The 8,050-nt window shown below is 31.0% G+C and overlaps 1 protein-coding gene across 1 annotated transcript in view; it reads left to right on the top strand.

Moving 5' to 3' along the window:
• The first annotated feature begins 3,088 nt into the window (after positions 1 to 3,088).
• The window catches only part of LOC125875684 (THO complex subunit 3), a 163,179-nt gene continuing 158,217 nt past the window's right edge, over positions 3,089 to 8,050 (top strand). The window contains exon 1 of the mRNA XM_049556702.1: positions 3,089 to 3,094. The gene's annotated coding sequence lies outside the window, so the exon portion shown is untranslated. The remainder of the gene's footprint in view (positions 3,095 to 8,050) is intronic.

Consider the following 8,050-nt stretch of genomic DNA (forward strand, 5'->3'; position numbering starts at 1 on the left):
ATGAGTAGCTTCCAATTTATGACTAGTAGTACTCCTATTTCTCACACTTTTTCTTTTTTCTCTATCTCAATCTATGTGTCATCTTATTAATCATAGAAAAGTAAATACTAAAAAAAATCGTTTAATAGGATGTATTGGGGAAAAATAAAAAATAATACATGGGTTAAATTTGTGTATTATCAATATTGTGTTTGGTTATATTAGGCAGGTATTAATTATGTCATGCATGTTAATATGTGGCAAATAATAGGATTAGGGGTAGCAATGCATCGGACTTTCAAGGCATACATATGTTTAAAGATTTAATTGTCCCTCAAAATATTTTATACTTCGTATGTCTTTAATTACTAATCAATTTTTAAATTGACAGACTTGTTAAGAAAACAATTAATGACATAGTAAGTTTATCATTTTACCCCTATTAATTATGAAGTAGATGAATTTTTTTATATTTTTCAAAGTAATTAATCATTTAATTGAAGGTATAATAGGTAAAAAAAAATATTTTTTCTTAAATTATCAAAATGAATAACTAATTAGGGATAACTGTAAAAGAAAAAATGAATAAACAATTAGGGAGAGAGAAAGTATATGCATTTCATCATATTTATGGAAGGTGTTGTTATAAAAACAATAAATTAAAAATTAAGTAATTAACGTTGGTCGTGTGCGGTGAATTGAATTAAATGCAATTGCAAGTTGACTATATTTGTACGTCGGCTCCCTAAGTCCCACGCGGCTACGCCATTTCCCTTTAAGGTCAATAATGTCAATTTAAAAGTTGTCCACTTGCTTTGACAATTTGCTTTGGAACCTTCTTTTACTTTTACACTCTCATGCTTTACCTCCTATACTTTTGAAAACATTGATTTTTAGTCCATTTCTAACTTTTTTTTCCTAATAATTATGATGTTCGAGTTAATTTACACACATCTTAATTAATTATACGAAGTATATATTATAGCTCACTAGCATAAATACTTGATTACTTTATCTATTAAGATTTGATATTTCTCTTTAGCTGAAAATTGTACATAATCGAGACCTCTCGAATTTCATTAGCCAACAAATATTTTCCTTTCACATTTCTCTAATCATACTTTGGAAAGTCATTGAAGATGGAAAAATTAGAAAAAGGGACAAAATGTATGTCGCCTTTACTTAAACGAACTAGTAATATTAGAATAGTGTATTTTTTTTTTACCTTATTCGCATATACTATAATAAGAAATTAGTGAATGTCTTAAAAGGGAGTCCAAGAACAGCTTGATCAAAAATATCTTTTAAAGACTTGTAACTTTGGGTGTTTTCTTTCTTAATATTGTCACTTCTATCAACTTAGTTAGTAACATATTATGTCTATTATAATTTATTCTAATGAGAAACTTAATACAATCTCAATCAACTAGTTAAAGATAGTAAAGGGAGAGTGATAAATTAAACCATAATTACATGAATCTTATATGGGGTGGTGGCCATGGGGGACCAATATGTTGTAGTCAACATGTGGGAGACCCTCCAATTTATTACTCCAAGAGAAACATCTAGAGGTTCAACAATCTCAATTTTAACAAAAAAATCAATTCCAAAATGGCGTATTATGTTTTTTTTAAAAAAATTAAATTATAAATAAAATATTAAATGATGTAAAATGGTTGTTTTAATTTAAATTATATAAATAGATATAAACGATTATTTACTCTAAAGTTTTAACCTCCTCAAGATCACATGTGACATTTCAAAATTAAAGAAATACGTATGTGTGTTTTTATTCATGAAATGGATACGATTTATGACTTATGTATTTTTTCAACATGCTTTCTATGTAATTGAGATTTGACTTTTTACAATTCAAATGGAATAATGTATAAAGTAGGTGAATTATAGGTAAAAAGTAGCTTAAAGTTATAACATCATCTCCTACTAAGAGTTTTTAATAAATAGAATCTTTTAAAAGCCACATCTTGAACAAAGAGCTGAGAATCCAATGCTACAATTCTCTTGTGCCCTTTAAATATGATATTATTAAATATGTTTATCTATAAATGTATGATTTAGTATTTGGAATACTAACTTAATCCCTCAATTATTGGTAAGTTTTATTTTAATTTTTGCTATATATGATACAACGTGTTGGTAAGTTAAATATGTTGTATCATGTATCACAAAAATAAAAATAAAACTTATAATAATTGAGGGATCAAGTTATCATCCCAAATACCAAATCTATAGATAAAATTAGTTAGTGTCATTTGAATTGACTAATATTTAGATGTTTTTTATTTTTAAGTAGTTTTTTTAGTATTAAAGGTGTTTGGAAAGATTATAAAGTGCTTTTAAGTTTTAAGCACCCACTTTAGGTCAAAAAAAAATTTAAAAATTGAAAAATAGAATACCATCTACTTATGAGTTTTAACTTTTGACTTATAAATTACTTTTTATAAGTTGATCCAAACATGTCCTTAATAATATCATATTTAAAGGGCACGAGAGAATCGTCAACTCTTTGTTGAAGATGGAGCTTTTAAAACCTAAGTTACTTTTACCAATAATCCACCTACTTTATACATTATTCCGATTTCCAGTTATGAGGACTCTGAGTTATCTGAACTCGTCCCCATATCGGCGCTCAATACTACTCATAAAATATAACTTAGCTCATATGTTTAAAACATTTCCTCATCCTCAAGTTTGAGATTATTACTCAAAATATTACTCTTAAAAGAGATAGTACTCAAAACTCCTCATAACTCATTTGGAAATCAAAGTTTTCTCCTTATCTTAAATGTAAAAACATTTACTCTTGGGAATACTTAGTTCCCATATATTCATTTTGAAAATGAAACTCAACTTTACGCATCCTCATACTCAGGTACTCAAGTCTTGAAACAAGTTTTAAAAGATTGTAAAAGACTTTTCAAAATGACTCGAAAGAACTCTCTAGACTTAACTCTTAACTCTACGTTGAATTTGAATTATGAATTCAAGGTTATGATTCATGTTATGGATTATCTCTCGATGTTTAGATGTAGTTTAGAGTATTTAGAATCAATAGGGAGTAAAGGTATACTTTAAAAGGACTTAAACGGAGCAAACGATGGAAAAAGGGTGGGGGCAGGCGACCCTGGCGCATTGCAGGCGCGCCACCCTAGACCCTCTGGCGCATCTGGGGCGCGCCGGGCCACTTCTCCCCCAGAACTTTCCGACGAATTTTTCTTCTTGTTTTCTGACGCTAACTTGTCTAGAATCAATTTCTTTTCTCAAATCCTTAGATTCAATTACCTAATACAAGTACACGAGAATCTACTCAAAAACAACTCTGAAACTCATACTTTTATCTCAAACACTCATCAAACCCATCCTAATTCAAGAACGAAAGCAATACTTCAAGAACACTTATCAAAAACTCATCAAGAACTCAACATTTCAAATCTTATGGATGAAATTCAAATATGTAAATCATGATTGGTGTGTGGGTGAACGAACGCAACACTATGAAAACTTATATACCTTAATATGGCGAAAATCCTCGACAAATCTCACGAATCCTAACGAACGTCTTGAACCTTTCCTCTTTTCTCATCTTTTCGCTTCTTGAACTCTCTTCTAAATCCCTAAACGTAAACTAGGATTTGTAAAACTGATCCAAATCAAATTTGACCCCAAAATATTTACTAAAAACGTTTTAATCTGAAGGGGTAAGGAAAAGACCAAAATACCACTCATAATTTCGGGTAACTTTCCTTAACTGGACAAACTGACTTCAAATGGGCATATCTCCCTCATCTGAACTCGAAACTTAGCAAACTCGGTGGCGTTGAAAAGAGGATTCTAAAATACACCTCATTATTAGAGTAGTTTTAACATGAAATCAACATAAGAACTATAAACCCATAAACTTCAAATGACAATCTATTAAAAGTTTGATTGAAAAACTTTTGCTTCTGCTATAGTGGCCCAATCAGGCCCCTAATAATTTATTGGGAAATTTTTCAAGTTGTCAAAATATTTTAGAATTTAATAGGACCCCTTAGCCACACTTTCAATTTTTATTAAAAATGTCAATATTTTAGTTTGTTATGTATTTGATTTATATTTTTTTATTTAATTTAATTAAAAGAATACACTTATATAATAACAGAAATGAGAAATTTAGGGGAGATAATATTTTTTAAAAAAAACATATCACTTAAAATTCTCATAAGTTAAAATTTTAAAAATAAACGCATAGCACTCATCCCTCTTCTTAATCAAATTCTCCAATATCAATTATTAAATTTTTATTGATACTACTCAATTTCTGTTGAAGTGAATTCGCTTAAATTTTATTTTTCTGTTTGGGAAGAAATTTTTGAAATACAAATCAGTATAGAATACAACTTTTGTTTAAATCAAAAGTTAAAAATAAAAGTGAATAATTAATTTGATGAACAATTAAGAAATGACTTTAGAATACAATTTTTGAAATACAAAATCCAGTTTAGAATACACCTTTTTTCGCTTAATCAAAAGTTAAAATGAAATTATATGAGTACGAATAATTGGCATACAACATACAAAATTACTTTTTTTACTGCTCTGTTCCATTTTCAATACAATTTTTTAGTTTATTTAATTGAATTTACAAGTTTATTGTACCTTGCTCAAAATAAAACTTTTTACATTCCTTACAAATACTGTTCTAAATAACCCTAAGGGTCTTCTTCTTCATCACTTCTCCTTTGCAAGAAATCTTGAAAGCAACAATGGCGAGTGGATCACTTACCGATTTTGTGATAGATAAATTTCAATCAGCGGCAGTCAAGCATCTGAAACAACTTTGTGCTAAACTGACTGAGGTAATCAATTCTAATCGTCTCTTCTTTGTTGATTATTATTTTTTTCTAACAGTCATCTTTTATTATACAGCGAGAAGTTATTCTGTGCGAACAAGTTGCTGGTGCCAAGACGAAATACCATTTATTCTATGAGAAGATAGCCCTTGCGTACAACGACAAATTTGCTCTCGAATTTTCAGAATTGGTTGCCCATGAAATCGTGGTTACTGCACCAATTGTATCATACGCATTTTGGTTTAAACTTTGTAAGAGTCGGATAGAGGTCTAGGAACAAAAAGGAGACTCGATAAAGAATGGAGAAATTTCTGAAGAAGAAGAGGCACATTATGTTGCTGCTTGATCTGCGTAAAAAGAAACTAAAAACCATGGAGAAGAAAACGGAAACAGAGATATACAGTATCATGTAGATTTGGCAATTTTGTCCTCCATGTCTGAGAATAACTGTTCTACTGAAGATGTTTTCCTTGAAAACTCCATGTCTGAGGATAACTGTTCTACTGAAGAGGATAATCGTTCTACTGAAGATGCTTTTCTTGAAAACTCCATGTCTGAGGATAACCGTTCTATTGAAGATGTTTTCCTTCAAAAGCACTTTAGGTATGTACGAGGTATATTTTCCCACTTAATATTTTTCACTTGTGATATAGCTGGAAAGATAATATCTCTGAAAAGACGTTTCAACGATGTCACGACCCAAAAATGGATGTGATGGCACTCGTCGTATCCCACCAAGACAAGTTAGCCTAAAACCCAATCATTTCTATAAAGTGCGGAAATAAAGCAAAGTTCAATAACAATTACTATTATGAAAACAAGTCAACTTAATTCAATCCCCAAAACCTGGTTGTCACGTGCACAAGCCTCTAATGTAAATACTATAATTGAAATAAAATACGCAAGTCTCAAATGATGTTGTCTTTCAAATAAAAACACAATCATAAACAGGAGTAAGAAGGTTCGCTGAGATGACAAACAACTACCTCTCAGATCTCCATAGAAAGCCTTGGAAACGAAGAGAATGGAAGGTATCACGAAGATCCAGGCTCGTAACCTACAAAAGATTATAGAAGCAAGGGGTGAGTACCAAACCACACGGTACTCAACAAGCAAACCTCTAAACACAAGCTAAGGGTACAAAATACGGGTACTCCTTACACCCCATCCTAACCTCCATAGCTACAACCTGCATAAAACCAGTCCAACCTAATAATTCACAGTTTACAAAGCATACAGCTCAACAACAGCACTCTAACAGATTATATATTCTTAATAACAACTCAATATTCATCAATAACAAGTTTCACAGAAAAGGCACTCATAAGATCAGCAACACACAAGATCAAGTTCATCAATAATAAAAATAATGCAATGCAATGAAATGCAATGTCAAGTATAGTGATGCATGTCTGACCTAATGATACACACCCGCTGTCTCTCAGTCCGGGACCCATGGGGGACATATCTGTCCATGCATTTATCGCGGGGCGCGATACGTCTCTCGAAATATAATATCCATCGCGGCGCGCGACACGTCCCTCGAAATATAGTATCCATCGCGGCGTGCGATACGTCCCTCGAAATGGTACATCCTCTTTAATTTCTTATTCTTTCTCAATGCACATAACACTTGTCACAACCATGTCTCAGAACAATGCAAATGACATGTTCACACAAATAATTAGGAGATGACCATTTTCATAACATTGCACAATTCACAACAACACAATCATGATACAACTTCAACAATGATTCAACAAGTCTTTCAAACAATTCTCAACACATCACACAAACAATTGATCACATTACTCCCAAACATATACCACAAGGAAATACGCGAATTTCATACGCTTAACAAGGGTTTAGAAATTCACTTGCTTCAAATAACCGAACAATCACTCTGAGACTTGAGCCTTCCCTTTACGTTGAGCTTCCAAATCAATGCAATCTATTCAAGTACATATTCACAATAAGATTTCGAAGCTAACAACACTCACATTATTATAGGTTTAGCCTAGACCCAAAAACTCACCCAAATTCATAATCAAGTTTCAAGCCTAGGGTTAAGCTTCAATTTCTCCAATATCACAAGTCTAATGATATTTATACAATTCGGTAATCCAATATTTAATTTATAATATGATACTTAAAATAAGAACAACTAACTATGTGAAATCTAACCGGTCACGCAAATTCATTGCAGAACCATGAAAAACTCACTAAATCCCAATAAATTATAATGATTAAATAATGCCATTAATAACAATCACACCCACTATATTTTCACTCCAAATTTCCCTTCAACAACGTACTGACAACTATTCAATTCTCACCCTTTTGATTTATTTATTTAATTTATGTTTCAACCCAATTAACAAAACTATACTACAGGTTTCATTCCATTGCAATCCCAATATAGAATATAAAAACCTAAATTGTAATGTAACAATAAGAAAAGAAAATAAGAGACAAATCTGGGATCGGTAGTTTACGAAAAAAATAATAATAAAAATAATTCGCAGACCTACTAGTCTGCATCCAAATTTTCTAATGTATATTGGATCATATCCCCAGGCAATCATAGCCCATGCTTGGATTTTTACAGTAACCAAATAATTATAAAATAACTAATAATCCTAAAGTAGATAACTCAATTAATTTCAAGACCTTAAATCAATTCTTCTTTCTCTTTCTACCCATCATATACTAACATTCCTACATATATATTTATAATATTGAGTGCATGCAGGAATAAATCAACAATTTTCCATTTATGAGAACCACATACCTGCACTCGTTAGTTGACGCCACTACAGGTCAGTTTTCTTTCCGCTACTCTTTATTTTCTTTTCTAAATTACTTTATGCATTAAAAGTAACATTCCTATTCACCTATTTTAATATTTCAGATTTGGTCCATTATTTTTTTAATAATAAACAAATTATTCACAACTTAATTAACTATAGATAAATGACTATTCAAAACTATAAAAAATAACCTTTCGGGTCCGGGTCATTACATGAGGTGATGAATGAGCATGTAAATGATCCCCAAATGGATCGTTGCGTCGAAAGAATCATTTTTGAATTTTTGGAAATGATGTGGGCATCCAAGAAATAGGTTTATGATTGTCAGATTTATTTTTGGTAGAAATTGTGAAAGAAATTGCTTCACAATTTTGTAATTAGAAACTGATGTTAGGGAATAGATTACCA

The sequence above is a fragment of the Solanum stenotomum genome, chromosome 9, assembly GCF_019186545.1.
Source record: "Solanum stenotomum isolate F172 chromosome 9, ASM1918654v1, whole genome shotgun sequence".
In the NCBI taxonomy this organism is placed as follows: Eukaryota; Viridiplantae; Streptophyta; class Magnoliopsida; order Solanales; family Solanaceae; genus Solanum; species Solanum stenotomum.